Source organism: Equus przewalskii, chromosome 17 (genome assembly GCF_037783145.1).
Source record: "Equus przewalskii isolate Varuska chromosome 17, EquPr2, whole genome shotgun sequence".
Classification (NCBI taxonomy): Eukaryota; Metazoa; Chordata; class Mammalia; order Perissodactyla; family Equidae; genus Equus; species Equus przewalskii.
In genome coordinates this window covers 30,217,503-30,240,988 of record NC_091847.1, presented here as the reverse complement: position 1 = coordinate 30,240,988, position 23,486 = coordinate 30,217,503, and the positions used below count along the sequence as shown (strand labels likewise).

The window sequence follows — 23,486 nt, the reverse complement described above, 5'->3', positions numbered from 1 at the left end:
CCTTAAAGGTGATGAAAATGGCCAAGAATGAACTCTATATAACACTTCACAGTTTATAAAGGCTGCTTTCACATCCACTGCATTTAACATAGTTATTGACCATTTACTTGACATTTTGAGTCTAACATAGCATAGTTTACTAATTACAGGAAAAAGATAGTCAACCTAATGAATAGGTAAGGTAAATATTTTCATGAAACTATCCTGAGAAAAAGTTAAGAAAATAAAATACCTCACTTATGCAGTTTTTAGGAAGCAGGTGTTTGACATAACTAATTTTATAAGTAACTGATATTACCTCTTCAAACATCTACCTTTAAAAAAATTAACCGCTTCTGAAGAAAAGCATCTTAAAATATACTATTCACATTCCTGCCATCCTAAGTACAAAGGTAAAGAATAATTTTAACTTTACTTGATAATCCCAGTCCATCTATTACAATACAGTGTCATAGTATCATTTTGTATCTCACCATTTTGTAAGAGGAATTTTTTAGCTTCCTCTTTAAACAGAGGTCATCTGTTTTCTATTCAAATACTCCTACAAATCTTTATATTCTGGTATTGCTAAGCTTTTCTGTACTGGACAACTAGAAAACCATGTTAAGAGTCAATAGAGTTAGTGAGGGTCTAAAGAGAAAGGGAATTGCTTTAACACAAGAGCTTCATGGTATCTACTTTTAGTGCTTTGGGTCTTTACATCATTTTACCTCTGTATTTGGAGTTGTACTCAAATGGCTGCTGGTGCTAAAATTTATCTCCTATCAAAAGTGGTGAGGTCTGTTAATTGTAGAGTTTTTCTAGGTAGCTGAAAGAACAATTTAAAAATAGTATTCACATTTTATAAGATGAGAGTAAATCATATGCAATGGTTGTTCATAACCTAAGGAAATTACCATGCTAAAACTGATGCTCTCGTGGTTGACTCCAAAGAATCCAAAGAATTTCATTTCGAAACTTCTTCTCAGATCTATGTGTAACTCATAACAACAGGAAATAAGAAAACATTGTATTTGTCTCCTTTCTTTCAATTTGTCCAAATGAATTCTCAGAATACAAAATGATTTTTTTTACTCTGATATAAAAAGCCTAGAAACTTAATTTTTTAAATTTTAGGATGTCCTTAATGAACGTAGTCCCTCATGGCAAGATGTGTTGCTTTTCACAGCTATTCATTCATGTTCTCTATGAAAGTAGCTTAACTAACTAAGTATCAAACCCAGGATGATGCCTCTCAAGCTTTTGTAAAGACATGGTACATGGCATTTTAAAAGACACATGATCTGAAGAACTAAAGTCTTCTGTAGAAACAGGCAAGGCATAAATAAATACAAACCAAACTAACTTAAAAACTTCCCAAAAATTGGACAAGGGTTTCTGAGTCTTGTATTACCTGATTTTGCAGGCTCTAGATATGTAGCCTTAGACAAGTTTGCCTGAATATTCTTCTACTAAGAGAAATATGTGATTACTGTTGTTTAAAAAAAGACCCAAAAAACCCAAGAGATTGAAATAAAGCTTTGAATAAAATGTTATTTTCTTAAAGAAATGTGTTCTAAATAAGCTGTATGTGTTAAAAAAAAAATAGTGAGATTAATTCATGCATAAATGATGCACATTCTTAATAACAACTAAGATATATTAGTTCTTACAATGGGGCCAACTGCTATTCTAAATGCTTTACTTGTAAATAGTCCAGTCTTTAAAAGGCCCTATAAGGTAGGTACTAAAATCAATCAAACTCATCTTTGCAGATGAGCAAATTCAAGTGCACAGAAGTTAAAGTTGCCCAAGTTCACACAACTAGAAAGTAGAAGCAGTGTTTAATAGCAAGTAGAAGAGCTGTTAATATAACTGAAGGATATTTTAGTTACTGCAATGTCCATATGATGTGGATTCTAAAATACAAAACGTTGAATACAGTGTAAAAATGGAGGAATAAGTATTTTTAATTCAATAATTTAAACATCACACTAAACAAAACAGAAATAGCAGGGAACCTCCTCAACCTTTAAAGGGCATTTATGAAACCTACAGCTATCATCATACTTAATGGTGAGAGACTGCATGCACTCCCCCAAGATCAGGAACAAGACTTTCAGCACTTGTATTCAATATTGTCCTGGAGTTCCGTGTCAGGACAATTAGACAAGAAAAAGAAAGAAAAGACAGCCAGATTTGAAAGGAAAAAGTAAATCAATACTTATTTACAGAAGACGTGATATTATATATAGAAAATCCTAAGAATCCACTAAAAAACTATTAGAATAAACGAGTTCAGTAAGATAGCAGGATAAAAGACCAGGACAAAAGTCAACTGTATGTCAATTTACTAGCAATGAACAATCAGAAAATGAAACAAAAAAATTCCATTTATAATAGCATGAAAAGAAAATACTTAGAAATAAACTTTTTAAAAAGTATAAAACTTCAGCTTTGAAAACCATAAAGCATTTCTGTTGTAAGATATTAAAGAAAACCTAAATAAATTGAAGGACATGCTACATTTCTGAATCGAAAGACTTAATATTGTTAAGCTAGTAATATTCCTGAAATTGATCTACAGATTCAGTAAAATCCCTATCAAAATCCCAGCTGGCAATTTTGTAGAACTGACAGACTGATTAGGGTTTTACATGGAAATGTGGGAATAACCAAAACAACCTTGAAAAAGAAGAACAAAGTTAGAGAACCACACTTCAAGTAATCAAAACAAAAGTGGTACTGGCATAAGGATAAACGTACATTAAATAGAACAGAACTAAGAGTAAAGAAATAAACTCTTACATGTATGGTCAACTGGTTTTTGACAAGGATACTACAACCATTCAGTGGAGGAAAGAAGAGTCTTTTTCAATAAATGATGCTGGGTTCAACTCAAGATCCATGTTAACAAGAGTGAAAGTAGCCCCTTCCTTACACCAAACATAAACTTTAACTTAAAATGGATAATAGATTTTAACATAAGAGCTAAAACTATAAAACTTTTAAAAGAAAACATACGAATAAATCTTTGTGACCTTGGGTTAGGCAAAGCCTTCTTTAAATATGATGCCAAAAGCACAAGCAATAAAAGAAAAAAACCTGAACTTCACCAAAATTAGGAACTTTTGTGTTGTAAAAGAAATCATCAAGAAAGTAAAATGACAACCCACAGAATGGGAGAAAATATTTGTAAATCATGTATCTGATAAGGGACAACCCAAATGTCCATCAATTGATGGATGGATAAAGAAAATGTGGTATATCTATATAATGAAGTATTATTCATCAATTAAAAAAATGAAGTTAGGATACATACTACACCATACTACACCATGGGTGAACCTTGAAAACATTATGGTTAATGAAAGAAGCCAGTCACAGAAAGACCACATACTGTACAATTCTATTTGCATGAAATGTCCAGGATAGGCAAATCTATAGAGAAAAGACAGTAAATTAGTGATTTCTTAGAACTAGGGTAGGGGTGGGGGAGAAAAGAGTGTGATCACTAATGGGTACATGGATTTTTTGGGGGGAAGGGTAATTAAGACACTCTAAAATTGACTGTGTTGATTCCTGTACAACCCTGTGAATATATTAAAAATCATTGAATTGTATATTTTAAATGGGTGAATTATACGGTATAGGTTATATCTCAGTAAAGCTGTTAAAATAACTTAACTATCATCTTTTTTACCTTATATAAATTACTTGTGAATGAAATCTACCTTAGGTGACCTGGGGAAATGCCCCCTTTGTGAAAGAGAATAAAAAGGTTAAAATCCTTTCGGTCATGTGTTCCCTAGTTTGACCAACACCAAGCAAGAATAGTTCTAGTACTGACCTATTATCAGATATAATGGTTTAATATTAATCATTGTAAGGCTAAAATGATTAACTTTTAAGTTTTTCTTGAAAACATAATTGATTTATAGCAATAATTTAAGATGGCAAATTAATTCACTTTTGTAACTTGGGGGCACATTTTTAAGGTAACTTATTTAGTAGACTCAGACCATGTCACTCATCTTTTTAGTCAGTCCATGGGAACATTATTACAGAGGATCACTCATTCTCTCTGAATATTTACTGAGTACTGATTATGAGCTTGGCACAGTGATAAGTGCTGGGCATTTGGTGGCGGCCATTCTTCGAGTGCTATAGTGGAATACCCGCAATGCCTACTCTAGTAATGAGCAGGACAAAAAGCTTTATGGTGTTTTATGCTTTATGGTGAAGATTTCCCAGGACTCATTTAATTTTTTTTCCCATGTAGTGGAGCAGATCCAAAACTCTTTTTTACCGAAGATGAAGCATGCCACAAGCGTGAATTTTTAATTCAGTCTGTATTGGCTTTTCTTTTCTAGCTATGAGGCCTTGAACAAGTTAATTAGATTCTCTGTGCCTTAATTTCCACACCCACGAAATGAGAATAATGGTATCTACCTTATTGAGTTCTTATGAAAATTAAATGAGATAATCCATTTAAATGCACATAGACTATTGCCTATGTGATTGAGTAAAAACTCAATAAATGTGATGACAGTGGCAGTGGTGGTGGTTTACATACAGGTGTTCTTTTATGTAGAGTTGAATTCTTTCCCATCTAGGTCTGTTTTCTGGTTAGGCTCTCTAATTATTTATAAAAGCATATAACTTTACCTTTTGTTCACCTGGCTTTCAAAAATATATGGATATATCCTGAATTGGCAAGCTTGAACAACTGATTTCTATCTAAGTTCCATGCAAGGTCTGGCTGCAAGAAATGATATGTAGAAAATTACTTGAAGGTGATGTAATTTGTCCATTCTTCTACCTATTGTAAGTTCTATGGCTACGTAAAACTTGACTCTCAAAAGACTACAAACTTGGATTAAATATATCTTAGCCCTTTGTAGAAACTCCATTTTTTTAATTGAAAAAGTAAATGAACAGCCATAAGAAATCCATTTGTGTACTTGTTATTGAAATTCTCTAGAAGCTACAGCTATGTATCTTTTCATCATCTCCAAAGATGCTTTCACATTCTAGAAATGCCTTTTTTCAGCTTCTCTTGTGGGTAATTACTTAAAAATTAAAAAAAGGAAAAACTGAGAGAAACGATATTAATGAAACATTATTTGTAAGCTATGTCTTTTTCAACTCTTTTAGGTACTATTGTTAAATAAACTTTCACCAACAGAAGGCTATAAACTCAAACTATATTCTCTTACCTACACTATATAAAAAGGCATAAAATAACAAGCAATGACTTTTCTGACCATTGTAATGTATGGAAAAGGACTGAACTTCTATTCTACAAGTTTATCATATTCAGTAATAAAAATTCACTGTTTCCCAGCCTGCTTCTGCCAGGGAACCCCTGTAGCTAGACCTATCCATGTGCTAAAGAAGCCCAACAGAGGCAACAATATTATTAATGGAGATCTACACAGATAAGGATTACTGGATAAAAGGAGGATCAGCAGCTCAAAAGAGAAAGACCAAGGTGAACAAGCTGTGCAAATGGCACCCAATGAAGAGAAATAATGCAAGGAATAGGAGAGGTGATTAAGATTTTCTAATTTTTTTTTCAGTTATATTTGAGAGGTGTTATGCCAATAAAACAAGAATATACTACCATGGAAAAGGAGTAAACAACAACAAAACAACAAAAAAGTTGCACTAATCTACACACTCTCCCGGCACATGAAACTTAGAATCTCTCCACATCCCCAGGTGTTATTATTTTTAAACTGAGTTAATGTGAGAAGCAATGGACTAAATCCATTGCTATTTTTATCTATAATTCTTGCATGTTTAGTTTTCAGATGCTTGTTGTTGGCAGAAAGCAATGGTAAGATTCAGAGGTCTGGCAGGGCATTTCAAAGTCAAGGAGGACTCAGGAATTCTTTGTCAAGGGAAGTCCTGTGCACTAAAGGAATCTGGCAGACATCCCTGGCTCCTGAACAGTGAATACAAGCAGTGCTTTCTCAAAAAGGACCCTAGCATTTCCAATATGTTCCCTGGGGGAGTAGAGAAGGAGCAGTACTAACCACATTTTAAAAAATGGAGATAAGTATTTAAATGTAGAAAATAAAAATGATAAAATCTTTAGAACAGAATATAGGAAGATAACTTTATAATGTTGCAGTAGAGATTTCCTTTCTTAGCACAACACAAAGACCAGAAATCACAAAAGACTGACACACTTGACTAAACAATGTATAAAACTTAAATGTGGCAAAAGGTATAAACGAAAGCAAAAGACATGAAAAATTGGGAAAAAACATTTATAACTTACAAAGAGACTAGTAAATATTAACATAAAAAAATTTTGCTAGAAATTAAAAAAAAAAAGCCATCCAAAAGACAAATGAACAGAAGAAACCAATAGGAAATTCACTAAAGAAGACAATTTATAACAATGGAGATATTTTAATGCCTACTATGTGCCAGGTATAACAGGTATAGAGTGACTGCCTTACATGAATTTCCTCATTAGGAGAGGATACAGAATTCTCAATAATTCTATAAAGCGGCTTCAAGATTCACATGAATTTTATAGTGAGGTCAATTAGCTTGCTAAAGTTACAGAGTACGTCAATGGTGGAGGCTGGGATTCAAGCTCTAATACCATAACTGAGAGTTTTATCACTGCACTCTACCAATAATAAACAATTCCTCTGCTGTAGGTGTATTTATTTTATGGAAATAATAATAAAACACACAGATGTTTGTACAAGACAATAAGTGTACTCACTATTTGTAATTAAGTAGAAAATAATCTAAGTAATTATCAATAGGAAATTTATTTACTAAAATATAGCATATCCATACCATGTAATATCATGCAGGAATTAAAGAGTAAGCTAAATCTATATGTAGTAATATGGGAGAATGTTAGCAATATACTGGTAGATTTTTTAAAAAGCAACTTGCACAACAGAATTACAGTATGATCTCACTTGTATGAATTTTAAAAATTAAATATATATAACTATATATGCTTATATATGTACTTATATAAACAGATATATCTCTAAAGAATATTATTATAGATAGGAATTTTTACTTTCTGCTTTTTTACATTTGTGTACTATTAGATTTTTTAAAATAACATACATAATTTTTATTGTTTAGAATAGGCAATAAAAACACCCTGATTTGGGGAAAAAAAGAAGGGACATCTACATTACTCAAATGATCTCCTATAAAAGCTCACAGTTTTTATATATCAGTAAATTGTCCTATGCTGTACACAGGACAATTATGTAACTTTTTAATTACTTTTTAATTTATATTGGAAATTCCTAACATGTTATTCCTAAGGACAGCAGGTAGTAACTAACTTATTCTCACCTCCAGACCATTAAACAACAATTTTATAGCCTGCTAAGAGACTATCTAGAGTTCTCAGACAGCGTTTAAACCAGCACTTTCCTTATCAGTCTTCTTTAAAAATTACATTAAGCTATTTCAGTACAGAATACTTCAAAAAAAATTAGTTGAGGGCCAGCCCCAGTGGTCTAGTGGTTAGTTTCAGCGTGCTCCACTTTGGTGGCCTGGGTTCAGTGCCTGGGTGTGGACCTACACCGCTTGTCTGTCAGTGGCCATGCTGTGCCAGTGGCTCACACACACACAAAAAAGAGGAAGAGTGGCAATGGATATCAGCTCAGGGCAAATCTTCCCCAGCAAAAAGAGGAAGATTGGCAGCAGATGTTAGCTCAGGGTAAATCTTCCTCAGCAAAAAACAAAACAAAACAAAAAAAAGGAATTGAGCAATATGTATCAAAAATTTAAAAATTTCAATCTTCTTTGATCTAGCTATTATGTTTTTTATTCAAAAGAAATTGTGCCCAAATGTTTATTTTATCAATGTCAGCAGAGTACTAGTATAATACAAAATTTAGATCAACACTAGGAAGGTGTTTAAATAAGCCATGGAACAACTATGCAATATTACACAGCTATATATAATAATAGTGCAGAAGAAAGTTAAATAACCTGAAAAGATGTCTATAATATATTAATGAAAAATTTAAGTAATAAAATGGCATATACAATATAAACTCAGTTAAAAAATAAAAATCCCTAAAAAGGAAGATCTGGGAGGGTAAGCACCAAAATGTTTATCTCCGAATGGTGTAATTGCATTGATATTTATTTTCCTTTTCTATATTTTCTAAAGGAAAATAATATAACTTCGTAATAACAAGATTAGTTTAAAAAATAGAAAAGAATGTTTGTTGCGTTATGTCTACCATATGGTATACATAGTCATCTTCAGATTATTCATAGAAGAAAAACGGGGTAACAAAACCAAAGTGATGGGAACATCATTTGCTAATCCTGTTTCACCAGCCTGTCCTGCTCTTCCTAAGCCCTTCATGCTAAAATTGGCTGTTCGTAACAAAATAAGATGTATTGAGGCTACTCACATTCTTCCGCAACAGGGGAGGTAGTGAAAAGGTTCCTCAATGCATGTCATTTTAAGCTCCTCTATCCTGTAACAAAACTGGGGTTGTCAATAACATTTTAAATAGAGATTAGAAGCTGTTAACAGTAAATGCCAAAAATATCAATAGTACAACTTTGAAAGTAGGTACTATATAAAATAAGAAAGTTTTACACAAGGCAATATTCCCAGCAGATGAAATACAATGCACCTGTCATTATCTAAGAGTTAAACTTTATGTGCAAAAGTGAAGCATTGATCATTAGATCATTGAATGAATTATCAGAAGAACCTAGAAGAAGCTGCAAGTCATACCACCTATTTCTCAACTCCAATCTCACCTCAAGTGTTAGAGTTGGAGAGAATTTGTATGACAAAATGAGCAAGTTTTTTATCTACAGTTTGAGAGTAAGCAGCTGCAGATACAATACAGCTGTAAAGAGGGCCACACAATAAAGAGGGCTGACTCACTGTATGCTGGAGTGGAAGTAACATCAGGGCTTGTTACCTACCTATCTGGTCTAATGAAATTCTCAGATTATCAAACAGATCCAGATGTTTAGATGTTAGAGGTTAGACCAAACAGATGCCTGAGTTTGAGTTAGTCAGTGGCAGAACTGGGCCTCCTGGGATTTCTGAGTCTATTTGAAAGATTTTTTTTCAAGTTCAGCATTATAATAATAGACCCAATGACACTGACAAGTCATAAACAGAATGCAATGGGAATTAGATCTAAATAAAAATTTTATAATTGGGTGGCAAAATAGACAAAGGGAAAGAAGATAATGACTCAATGATAAGCATTTTAAAATTGTAAATTTGTAAAGAGAAGAAATAGCACTTTAGACTGTTATTTTTATTAAGTACTGGAAACCATAAACTGCAAAGAGGCTCATGTGATAATTCCTCATGCTTATTTTATTTTTCGATGTGTGAAAAATTCACAAAGACATTAATTTTGCACCAAGTAGAAAGTATTTGGTACAAAGGTTTGTTAGGCCATTTTAGAAAACCATTTCAAGAAAAGCTAATGAACAGTATGGTTTTTTAAAGAAGGAAAGAACATTTTAGTTCATGATATTTATGACAGGGCAGAACCTCCAATAAAAAATACACACGCCGAGGAGATTGTTGGGGAACAGGATTTCAGTAGAGACTCTAAAGGTTCTTACAAATGCATTGTGTACATACACACACAAACAACTTCTTATACAGGCTGAAAAAACCATGAACTAAAACAAACTGTTAGAGAAATTACTACTAAGGAGATCTAGTGGTAAGTACAGGATAGCTAAATTTAAATTTTATGATGTTATATATCAAAGTACAAAAATACATTTCACTTTTCCAACTTCTTTGAAAAATGTCAAACTTAAGGAAAGTTCCAGAAACAGTATGCCCATGGAACACCCAACTACCTTTCACCTAGTTTAATGAATTTTTAACCTCTTACCACATTTGCCCTGCCCCCTTCATGGGTGTGTGTGTGTGTGTGTGTGTGTGCACATATATCTACTTTTTTTGCTGAATCATTTGAGAGTTTGATGCATGCATTATGGTACTTGACCCATATCAACTTCAGTTTGTATCTTCTAAGAACACTGATATTTTTTCACACAATATGATACTATAATTATCACCTTCAGGACATTTAACACTGATGCTTAATATGATATAATTTATAACCCATATTTGCATTTTGCCATTTGTCTCCAAAGCATCCTAACCTTTCGTTGTTTTTGCTGGGTTTTTTTTGTTTTTTCAAATTAGGATCCAGTTGATCTTCATTCTCCTTACATTTGGAGCAATTCTCCAGTCTTGGTTAGTTTTTCATATTACTGACATTTTGGAAGAGCCTAGGTCAGTTTTTTTTCAGAGTGTTCCTCAATTTGAGAGTGTCTGATTAATTCCTCATGATTAGATTTAGGTTAAACATTATTGGTAGGAATATAACAAAATTGGCATCTTTTCCTTTTAAAGCACATCATATTAGAAGGCAAATGATGCGAGACTGTCCTGTATTGATGTTGTGAAGTTTAATCATTTGGTTAAGATGATATCTGCCAGATTTCTCCATTTTAAAGGTATCTTTTCCTTTCTAATTAGTAAGTAATCTGTAAGGCGATACTTTGAGAACAAGTGAATACCCTGTTTCCAGTTTTTTACCCAATAATTTTAGCATCAATTGGTGACTGTTGCCTAAATCAATCATTGTTACTGATGTAAATAAAGGTGATTTTCTGGGCCACCTCTGGTGGCCTAGTGATTAAGTTTGGCATGCTCCACTTTGGCGGCCCAGGTTTGGTTCTTGAGTGTGGACCTACACTACTTGCCTGTTAGTAGCCATGCTGTGGTGGCAGCTCACGTCCAAAAATAAGAGGAAGATCAGCAGCAGATGTTAGCTCAGGGAGAATCTTCCTCAGCAAAAACAAAAACAAAACAAAAAAGGTGATTTTCTATTTTTATTATTCTTTGTATGTTTATTAGCTGGCATTCTTCTGTAAAGAAGCACTTTCCCTTCACTTCTTCTTCTCTCTAATTTCTTTCACATGTCAGTGTGGACTCATGGATTACTGTTTTTAATTCATTGTTTTAGAATCCATTTCTATCATTACTTATCAATTGTCACAAACTTGTCCAGAGAGAGTCCCCTTAAAGCTGGCTTCTGTGTCCTTTGGACATGTCTCCTCAGTGTTTGAGCCCATCCTAAAATACATTTTAAAAATAATGACCTATTCCAAAACAGAAGTAAATATTACATCCAATAGCAGAACCCTACTAGAAGTATTCCCTCCAAACTAAGGGATAATATAAGGATATTAATAATACCAATATTATTTTAAATGGCTTTGAAATACTTTTTACAAATGCAGAACAACAGAAAAAGAAACATAATGAATTGATACAACATAGAAAAAGGGAAAATATTACTTTGAAGAAATGATTGTATGCTATGAAATCTAAAACAGTCAGCACAGAAATTACACAACTAATGAGTTTAATAAATTTTCCAGATATAAATTATACTAAAGTAATATCACCAAGTAATAACTAGCTAGAAAATACAAAGGAAGAGATTTAATTCCAAATAATAAGGAAAAACTGCATTATTTAGAATGCAATTTAACGAGAAGTGCATTTAATCTTTATGAAAACAACAATGAAACTTAATTAGGAGATTTAAACTACGACTTAAAGAAACGGAGAAAATGTCATATTCTTGAATGGGTGGCCATAATACCATAAAATGAGCTTTTTAGTTAAAAGTAGTGACTTAAATATGTATTCATCTCTACTCCTTCCTGAAACAGCATTTAAATGATAGTAAATATATATATTTTTTAAATTATAACACTACAGGAAAAAACAAGAAAGGAGACAAAAACAGATAAAAGATGTTACTACAATTTTGGAAAGTGGAAATTGGATTAATTACAGATAACCCAAGGAGTGAGAAAGGTAAAGGAGGGAGAAAGGGAGAGAGGGAGGAAAGGAGGGGGAGAGAGAGAAAGCAATTCTATTGCAGAATCTCAGAAAAGCTTAGGAATGGTACTTCTGGATATAAGAGTGCAATAGGGAGGGCTTTAAATGTAAGGATTTGTTCCCATCCACAGATGAATGGATAAAGAAGATGTCGTATACATATACAATGGAATACTACTCAGCTGCAAAACAGAACAAAATCATTCCATTTGCAATAACATGGATGGACCTTGAGGGAACTATGTTAAGTGAAATAAGCCAGTTAGAGAAGAATAATCTCTGTATGACTCCACTCATATGAGGAATTTAAAAATGTGGACAAAGAGAACAGATTAGTGGCTGCCAGGGGAAAGGTGGGGTGGGGGGTGGGCACAAAGGGTGAAGTGGTACACCTAAAACACGAATGACAAACATTAATGTACAACTGAAATTTCACAAGATTGTAACCTATCATTAACTCAATAAAAAAAAAATGTAAGGATTTGTTCACAATTTTTTTAAAGAGGATGCCAAATAAACCAATCTCCTTCCCTCTCTGGAACGAGGTGACTACTCAAGTAGATGACTGAAGTTTTATTCTCTAGAAGGTTGAACCAGAGAGGCCTTAGATTATGAGACACCAAGAAGAGCTGAGCGTGGAATAAATTGCCTTGTTTAACAAGTGGGATTGAGTAAAAATTTATTATACCACCAATCCCTTTCCATTGATTGACTCCCAGAATGCTAGTACCCAGGCTTTTATTCCAGAGGCAGGAGCTTGGGAAATACCTGTGTAATCTGAACTGACCAAGAGTAAAATACCTTGAGATACTGACATTTGGTGATTTCCCAACAAAGAGATCAGTTCATTGCTCATTTAACTCTCAGCGAAGCTTTGCAGTCAACAAGCTCTGCTCATAGCCCTCAGAGACAGGATTCAAACCATATAAACAGAAAAATAGTGAACTTGGAGAAACTGATACAATTCAACAAACTTTAAAAATTAACAAACTTTAGGGGCCAGCCCTGTGGCTGAGTGGGTAAGTTTGCACACTCTGCTTCTGCGGCCTAGGGTTTTGCCGGTTCGGATCCTGGACGCAGACACGGCACCGCTCATCAAGCCATGCTGAGGCAGTGTCCCACATGCCACAACTAGAAGGACCCACAACTAAAAATATACAACTGTGTACCGGGGGGCTTTGGGGAGAAAAAGGAAAAATAAAATCTTTAAAAAAAAATTTACAAACTTTACAAAAGTAAGAAACTATACTGTATCCAGGAAACACGAAGCAGAAACTATAGAAAACAAACTCTCAGAGATACAAAAAAGATCAGAAATGAAAAAATAGCATAAATTTATAAAAAGAGGTCAAAGATAAAGTTGAAGAACTCTTCTACAAGGTAGAACAAAACAACAGAGAAATGAACAATAGGAAACTAGAATAAGACAATTAGAGTCTAAGAGGTCCAATATCCAAATAACAGGAGTTCCAAAAGGATGCAACAACATTATCAACAACAGCAAAATTAGAAGAGAGGAAACTATCAAAGAAATAAAACATGAAAAATTTCCTAATGGAATACCAAAGTCAAAGGATGAAAACAGAAAAAAACAACAAGGTGAATAATTAAGAGAGTATAAAACACTGAGGAAAAAGAGAAGATTTTAAAAGCTTCCAGAGATTGGACAAGGGCAGCTCCTAGGCACAAGGTGAGAATCTGAAAGTAACTGGTCTTTTTAACAATAATACTGCAAACCAAAAGATAATGGTCTTAAAAATCCTGAAATAGATATAAGATTCAGGAAACAGAATTAATGCAAACTAATTTTCATTCCTGTTAATATTTCCTGTTAATTATGGAACACAGTTTTAGAAACACTTACAGAAAAAGCTCAGACAAATCAGTAAAACAATCAGACAAATCTGAATTGAATTCTAGCTTAACCTCTCGCTAGCTTTGTAATCCATGAGTTGGTTAGCTTATTTAAATCTGTTTCATCTTTAATAAGAGGATAATAACGCCTAACTCAGAGCTGTTCTAGGAATTAAATATTACTTTTAGGAAACAACAAAAAGGTACTTGATAAATTATAGCTGTTATCATAAACTTCAGAACTATCATTTTTATTTAACTGCTGTGCTAGCTACAATAGATAAGTGCTAAAAAAGTAAATATTTAAACAATTGGAGAAAATACATTAAATTTTAATAATTAAACAAATAAACTATAATGTGGTTATCAAATTGATAATTGAAAAACCATGTAGAAATATGGAAAAATAATTTAAAAATACTAAAGGAAAAAGCAATTACAAAATATATGTACAGAATAATCTTAACTACAGAAAATACATGTACCTAAGCATTAGAATTGAAAAACCAATATGAAAATACGTAAACATTTGTATCAGAATACTGGCATTGTGAATTATGACTCTTATTTAAGAATTTATTTAATGGAATGTTATATATTTTTAATGATGCTCAGATCATTGTAGAAAATACAAATAAGTAAAATAAAAATGGGCTAAAAATCACCTAAAACTTTATTCCCAAGAGCTATTACTTTTAACCTTTGAGATTAATTATGGTTATATATATATATATATATATATATATATATACACACACACCATTGTTTTTAAAAACTCAGTTTGTATATTTTAGCTTGCAATCATTTGTTTCTCCTCAACAAATTATCACGAACTTCTTTTAATGGCATAAATATACTTTAAAATTGCCATTTAGCATTTTATTATATGGATATTTTACACTCAATCCGTTATCTTATTATGAGATAATTACTTGCTTCCAGTATTTTAATTTTCTATAAAGTGATGTATTGACCACTCTCGTGGCTAAATCTCTGCGCGTATCTTTAATTCTTTTTATAAATTCTTAGAAATGAATTTATGTGTCATAAATATAAATGTTTTAAGAATTTGGATATACATTGCCAAACTGCTCTACACAGCAGTTGTAGCAATTAACATTCTTGCCAGTAAGAGATACGAAGGTATCTGGATTCTTGAATGCTGGTTAATTTTGAGTTTCAAATCCTGTTTCCTTCCTTTATTCTTTCTTTCCTTCTTTCATTTTTTTCCTTTCTTTCTTTTCTTCTTTACTTTTCTAATTTGATAAGAAAAATGTAACCATACAGTTACTTCAATCAGTACTTCTTGGATTACTAATGATTTTGAATATTTTAAACATTTGTGTCTGTTTATGTCTTTGCCCAGTTATTTCTTGAAGTGCATCCTCAGAGTTAATTTGGGATTTTAGTTTTGGCTTTGCCATTTACAAGCTGTATTAGAGACTTCTATTTCCTGTAACATGAGCAGCACTTGAAAACAACTAAAATAAAATGAGACATATAAAAAATATTTCTTAAATGTTCCCATGAGCTAACAAAAAAAAGTAAGGAAGCCTGAGGACAAGACCAAATAAAGACTGGTATTCATAGTGGTAAGGCAAGCACTTAAATTGTCTTTTACCTTGAGAATGTTTGCTGAATCAGCTGAACTTGAGCATTAATTTTTGTGGCCTCAAAACATGGGGTGTCCAACAGTAGACCCTCCATAGTACTGGGACCACAAAGCACTATTCACTTTGTATAAGAGTAAACTACACATAATAATGGTGATCGTGATAATAAAAGGAAAGACTTATAAAACTTACTCTGTTCTAAGTGCTTCAAAGATATTAACTCATTTAATCCTCACAAAAACATAAAAAAGTACCATTATAATCCTTATCTTAAAGATCAAGACAGTGAAGAATAGAGATGTAATTTGTTCAAAATGCAAATTCAGACAGCCTGGGTCTAGGGACAAAGCTCTTAAGCAGTATGCCATACTCTGCTTTCCTTATAGGAAATGCAAGGAAAATTGCCTATACAGAACTTTGGCACTGGGTAGATGGAAAAAATAAGTTCTCTCAGAGGATTTGTAACAACAAGCTAACTCTCGCTGAATTCTGCAGTCTCTCATTTGCTACACAAAACCTCAAGCCAAGAATATAAAGTGGCCCTATATTAATAGTATCGTACTAATAGTATACTCAGGTATCTGATAGGAACAAATGTAAACCTTGAAAAACCCACTTTCATCACAGGTATCAAAATATTTTCATATGTAAAATTTAAAGAAACATGAGCAGCTCAAGATTCTTAAAAATCATTTACAACATAAAAAAACAAAGCACTACATGTAAAACAAACAAAAATATATGGCAGAATCACTCATAAGAAGTTGCCAGGTATTAGAATTACTGCAGAGACAATATAAATATGTTTAGTATGTTTCAAGAAATAAAAAGTTTAACAATATAAGAAAAGAACACGAATACTGAAAAGGAAGAAAACAATTTTTAAAAATGCAAAGTATAATAATCAAAGTAAAATAAATCAATCAACAGGTTAAACAGTAACTTCAATATAGCTGAAATAAGAATTACTTAATAATTCTTGTGTCTGTTTATGTCCTGGAACAGAGAACTGTAATAAAGAAGTAAACAAATTACATCAAATGTTGTCCTGAGAGGTAAAGAGGCATGGAAAATATTGTGAAAAGATCTAACACATATCTGAATTAGAGTTCTAGCAAAGAGAGAAGGAAGTAGAGGCCATAGTGCAAGAGCAAAACTGTAGAAAATACAAGAAAAAGAAAAGATCTCAAAAGCAAACATAGAAAAGATAAATTATATTCAAAGGACTGACAGACCAATAATTAAATTTTTGAAATAAATAGTAGAAACCAGAAGACACCAAAATAACATCTCAACAGGCTAAAAGAAATTCACTAGTAGCCTAGAATTCTAGACCCAACAAAATTCTTCCAACAATGAGAGTGAAATAAGGTCACTTACAGATAAAGACTAAGAGGGTTTATCACTTTCATATCCTCACCGAATATACTTTCCAGCAAAAGAAAAATAATACTGGATGGGATATCAGAAATGCCAGAGGAATGACAAGAGGGAAAAAAGTGGTAAATATAAGCAATATTAACATTATAAAACAGTGATAGTTCTTTCTTACAGAACTAAAAATGACAGAATACATATAATAAAAATATATAAATTGGGAAAAGGTGAGCAGAGTTAAAAGGCTCTAAGGCTTTTTTGTTTGGGTAGAGAGTAAAGGTTCATACATAATTTAAAAATTACACATGTTAACGTTTCTAGGGTAACCAAGAAAAAACAGAGTATGATTTCCAAATTAATAGAACAACAAAGAATGAGAAAAAAGTAATGAAAAATACAAAAAGAAGGCAATAAAGGGAAGAAAAAGAAACAAAGATACGGTGGGAAAATAAAAACACAAAAAATGATAGAAATAAATCCAAATATATCAGTAATTAGAATAAATGTAAATGGATTGTATGCTCCAGTTAAAAGATAAAAATCGTCAGGTTGGATTAAAAAATTTTTAGTTATATTGTTTTCTTTTCAAAATATACATACATAACAAATAAAAGTACAAAGTGGAAAAAGATAATGGCAAATATTACCAAAAATTATATTGATGTCAGTGAAAATATACTCTCAGGCAAAAAGCATTACTAGAAATAAAGAGTAACTCTTTCAAATGATAAAAAGTTTAATTATCCAGGAGGATATAACAACATCCAACTTGTATGAAACTAATAACATAACCTCAAAATACACAAAGCCAAATTTGACGAGTACTAAACAAACATTGCAAAATGGGAGGTTTTAATATAGCTTAGTAATAGAACAGTCAAGTAGGCAATGCCAAAAGAACTTCGAAGATTTGAACAATTACCTTTATCTACTGGATATATAAAATGGCAACAACAGCTGTAGAATATACATTATTTCAAGTACATTTCCAGAACAGAACATTTCAAAAACCTGATCACACACTAGGTCACAAAAGCAAGGCTCAGTAACTTTTAAATAATTGATATTAATCAAACCACATTGTCTTACAAAAAGATTAAGACAATTTAATAACAAAAAGATAACTAGAAATAATTTAACTTTTGAAAATAAAAAGCATATTTCCAAATAACTCAAAATGCAAACTGAAATTAAATATTCAGAACTAAATGACAACCAAAATGTAATATGAAAAATTGTGTATATACCAAAAGCAATAACTGAAGAGAATTTTATAACCTTAAACGCCTAATATGGAAGACAAAGTTGAAAATCACTGATCTGAAAATCCAATAAAACAGGTTTATTAACAGAAACAAAATAAACTTAAAGAAAGCAGAGCAGTCAATTACACCTCAATAAAAAATAAATACGAAAGCAGAAGACAAGAAATAATTAAGATAAAAACAGAAATTAATGAAATTAGAAAATAAAAATAAAATAGAGGTAACAGCAAAGCCAAAAGGTGACTCTCTGAAAAGCCTAATAAAACTGCAAACCTTCGGAGAGACTTAGCAAAAAGTAGTAAGGAAGGAAGGAAAAAAGGGAGAGAGGGAGGAAGGGAAGAGGAGAAGGAGGAAGGCAGACATGCAGAAATAGCTATTATCAGAAAATACATAAATATAGATGCTGCAATATTTAAATAATAAGAAGATAATAAAACAGTGTCATGCTAATACATTTGAAAACACAGTGGAAATGGACAAATTTCTTGAAAAATATAGCTGACCAACACTGATTCAAGATTAAACAGAAAACTCTGAGCAGTACTATTAAAGAAGTTGAATCTACAGTAGAAATCTTCCCACAAATTAAATTCCAGGCCTATCTATACAATCTAATGTACTATTTAACCTCTATGATTCTCAGTTTATATATCAAATGGGATATTATAATATCCCATTATATTATCTCCTAAGTCTTATACAACCTCACAAGCATTTAATTTGAGGATTTATAAAAAGGTACATGAAGGCAATCTGTGAACTCTAAAGTGTCATAAATACCCAAAATTTTTCCACCCAATTTTAGATTTAAATCAGAAAGCCTACAACTTTAAAAATAGACACATTCCAAAGAATCCACCAAAAGGACAAGTTTTCACCATAAGGTAAATCTTATTTTGCTACTGCATCCACTAAATAATATTCTTGGGGAAAACTGACCATGAAATAATAACAACTGAAAATTAAGAATAATGAACAAATTTTAAACTCATTTCTTTTTTTTTGAGGAAGATTAGCCCTGAGCTAACTACTGCCAGTCCTCCTCTTTTTTGCTGAGGAAGCCTGGCCCTGAGCTAACATCCATGACCATCTTCCTCTACTTTACATGTGGGACGCCTACCACAGCATGGAGTGCCAAGCAGTGCCATGTCCACACCCGGGATCCAAACCGGTGAACCCCAGGCCATCGAGAAGTGGAATGTGCGAACTTAACCACGGCGCCAACGGGCTGGCCCCAAAACTCATATTTTTAAAAAGTCAATATTGTGTGTTAAAAATCTTACTGATAAAGTTATACAATATAATTTAAATAATTTAAAATCTTAATTATTTAAATAAGTTAATATAATTTAAATATAATTAAAATAAAATATTTAAAGATACTTTACATTTAATTTCAAACTCTTATTTTTAAAAAGTCAATATTGTGTGTTAAAGCCTTACTGATGAAGTTATAAAATATAATTTAAATGACAACTATTTTTTGTTTAGTACTACAGGTTTAAAGATCCAAAGGAAGAAAAATATTGTAGGACAGGACAAAGAAGCATAATAAAAACACTGGTTCAATGTTTCATGGGTAACAAGCTAATGCTTTTTTCCTCCTACTTCCTCCTATTCCTCTTTCCACTCATTCTACGAATGTGTGCTTCATAAAATACCTGTAAATCTATTCATATTCTTTTTTTCATGTATGCCTTCACTCAACAAAGACTGTTAACATCTACCAGTGTCAGACACAAGATTAGCTGCTGAGGATACAAAGATGGAAAACTGTGAATCTACAAATTTTACAGACCCATGAGGAAGAGATAGATAAATAAAAAGAAGTACGTAATACGCAAAAGGTGCCACAAATGTTCACAGAGGAGGTAGACTTAACACAAAATGAAAAGATCAGAGAATGTCTCCTGATGGAATGACTTCTAAGCTATATATTAAAGAAGAAATGATTTAGCCAGGGGAAAGGGAGTTAGATGGCCATTCCAGGAGGAGGAAATTTAGGCCACTGCTGCCATAGCTCCTCATATTCCTTATAACCTCATTGTGCACACATTATACCACATTGGTCAAGTACAGTGCCTGCCATAAAAATTACTTCATAAGGAACAAGACTTTAAATTTACTATTGAATAATACTAAAAGTGAGTTTTACTGATATGCTATATATTATATTTAAATCATTCTCCTAACTCTGGCAAGACACCTTAAATTTATTTTTAAACTAAACTTCAGAGATCTGTTTGAAATACAATGTAATTTTAAAAGTCATGCCGATCTTGTTTCAGTTTTTCATGCATTGGCATAGCTAGAAATTATCAGAAAGAAGTCAGGGGCTCTATGATGGGGATGAGAAAGTTGGGCATATCTCTGGTCCAGAACAAAGAAAGCCCTTTCTTTCTTCACTTCACTGAATTCTGAGGCTGACTTTCCAAACTATTCCATGTATTAACTTGCCACTTTAGCATGTGGCATTATCAGAACATCAACAGGTTGTGTGGCTTCCTGAAAAGGTTCCCTGAACTAAGGTCCCTGGCTCTTCCTCCAGCAGTGAGCGGCTTTTGGGAATGCTACTTACACGACTACTTCTATTTTAACTTTTCTATGACTTCAGTATTGTTTACTCATGAGCCACTACATTAAATACTAAAATATTTTCAAGGCTGCAATGTTTTCAATTATGTTAATTTTGATCTCTGTAAGAAATGTAAGCCAACCATTAGGGATATATGTTTCTCTGAAGAGGAAAAAAGTCACTGATGGAGAGCAAAATAATAGAAAGATCAAGCAGTAACACAGCTGGGGTTGTGTTTGGCTTTGGCACCATAAAGAAAAACATAATACAAGTGGATAATGTACATTTCATTTTCTTCATGCTGCTTACATGGATATGTGAGGAATTTATTCTAAGGTAATAGTTTGATTTCCCACAGAATGTCTTTTTTTTTTTTTTTTTTTTTTGGTGAGGAAGAGTGTCCCTGAGCTAACATCTTTTGCCAATCTTTTTCTTTTTGCTTGAGCAAGATTGTCCTTGAGCTAACATCTGTGCCAACCTTCCTCTATTTTATATGTGGGATGCCACCACAGCATGGCTTGGTGAGTGGTATATAGGTCTGCACCCAGGATCCAAACCTGTGAATCCAGGCCACCTGAAATAGAGCACACGAACTTAACCACTATGACACCAGGTGAGCCCACTCACGGAATGTTTTATTTTCTTACAGGCAGCTTATTATATTCTGATTAAATTTTTCCATCTATCTTTTCTTGGTGAGTTGGGATGTTCTGGTCTTGTATGACATGTTAAATTTTGCTTTTCATAGTTTCTTTTTTTATACTTTTTTGGTCATAACAAAGATCTTAAAACAAATTTTGATCTGCCAATGAACAAACAGTGAGCTCCTAGCAGGGCCAATATTATGCTCTTCTAAGTCTTCACTCCAGAAAATGCTCTATACGAACAATCCAGATTTATGTATATGTCTGTAGCTGAATAAAATAAGCAGTTTAAATTCTCATCACTCCTATAAGTGTTAAATGAAAATCAAAATAATATTCACCTGAGAAATATTACAGACAAACTACAGGTACTGATACTAAACTAAAAGAACACAGTATTTGGAGTTAGGTGGATCTGACCTAGTATCCTATTCCTACCACTATGTCACAGCTGTGTAACAGACAAGCCACTTCATTTCTTCCAGGCTTTTGCTTTCTTCTCTGCGAAATAGAATAAAACATACTCTTCTGAGTTGTTGTGAGGATTAAATGAGGTAACAAACGTATAGCACCTGGCAAAAATAGTGGACACTACCATTTTTCGATTCTACTTTTTACCAAAGTGGACTGGGAGGTCTTTTTTAGGTCAGTGACTCTGAGATTTGCCTGAAGTAGGTGAAAACAATATCCTGCTTGTCTTCACGCCCAGTTCAACCTTGTTCCTACAATATTTTTGAGGCAGGAGAAGGGAGGATGGGATGGGTTTGAACAGCAAACGACATTAAGAATAGATACATGACTTTTAAAACTTTTCCTTCTAATTTTAAACAGGCTTTCCTGGATCATTTTAAATCAGAGGACTCAGTGGACGGTTACAATAAGCAAGGGAAAGAAGAAAGGACTTAATTTTGGGTTCATGGCCATGTATGATGTATGTATATAGAGATTGTCCAGTATGTTTATGTATGTATATACATGCACACACACACACATCTTGCACAAACACATATATAAAAGAATATATAAAACAATTCTAGGCATTAGAAAATCAGAGCCAACCAAAGAAAAACAGATATATAATACAGATTAGTTTTAACTTTAACATCTATTTTTACTGAAAGAACAAAGTTTTTTCAAAGTTTAGTATTCTGTTCATGTTATACCTGAGGCTATTAGGCAGTATCATGCAATGAAATGAGGTTAAAAAAAAACAAAAAACAAAGCTGCCCTACCTAGCTAGCAGGCTTGTAAAGATGATAAAGGAGTACTGAAGTTTCTTGACTTAAAATCATTTAGGTTCTGCAAGGATGTTCATTTAATTCCGTTTATTTATATGTCTAAAGTGACAACATAAAAGTGGTATGTAGTGTAATTTTATTACTGTTTTAATTAAAAACTTTGTTGTTTTCCAATCGAGTATGATTTTTCTCAGTACCATTTCTAGCCTTCTTTCTGCTTTTGCATATATCGAACAGGATGGGGCTACTAACGTTTATAAAATACCTCAAAAGTAATGTCAAAGACATCATGGATGAATAACCAACAGGTAAGCTATAAAGGACAATTAATGACTGTTAATAATGCAGGGGAATATAGATTTGTTCTTATTTGTGAACATTCTTAAATGAGGAGTGTGCAAGATTGTACTTTCCAAAGATGCTAACAATCAATCAATCAATCCTTTCCCACATTCTCTTCTTACAATGTGACTGACATTCCTCTCACTGAGAGGTAGGTTCTATGTTCCCTTCCCCTGACCGTGGGCAAGAGCTTATGACTGCTCCAACAAATCGAGTATGGCAAAGATGATGCTATGTGATTTCTGAGGCTAGGTCATAAGAACAATAAAGCTTCCACCTAGTTTTCTTCTTCTTGAGATACTTGCTCTTGGGTCCTGGTCACAATGTTGTGAGGAAGCTCAAACTAGCCCATGAGGAGAGATCATAAGAAGAGAGTGGGAAACGTAAGTTTGAGACCATGGCATTTGAGCGCTCTCCTTAATGAATGCTCTTTTCTACCTTTACCCTGCTGTAAGCACATGGACTGAAAGGGAAGACCTTAGAAAACTGGAGGAAGTGGATATTCAGAAACTGCAGTACATTTGACAGGAATGAACAAAGACACACTGAAGTTAGCAGCTTTCTAAATGAGTCCTTCCTAATTCAGAGCACCCAAAATATACCAAAGGCATCAGGTCTGATGAATTTCAGACGTAAAACAATCTTCATTCTGGATCCAGAAAATTTTGCACAT

The 23,486-nt window shown here is 32.9% G+C and overlaps 1 protein-coding gene across 23 annotated transcripts in view; it reads right to left on the bottom strand.

Moving 5' to 3' along the window:
* Positions 1-23,486, bottom strand: part of MBD5 (methyl-CpG binding domain protein 5) — a 423,339-nt gene that overhangs the window by 314,520 nt on the left and 85,333 nt on the right. Inside the window, exon 1 of one of the 23 annotated variants that reach the window (XM_008518676.2) lies at positions 8,406-8,447. The exons of the other annotated variants lie outside the window; for them this stretch is intronic. The gene's annotated coding sequence lies outside the window, so the exon portion shown is untranslated. Of the gene's footprint in view, positions 1-8,405; positions 8,448-23,486 lie in introns of those variants that run through there. 23 annotated transcript variants of the gene reach the window in all.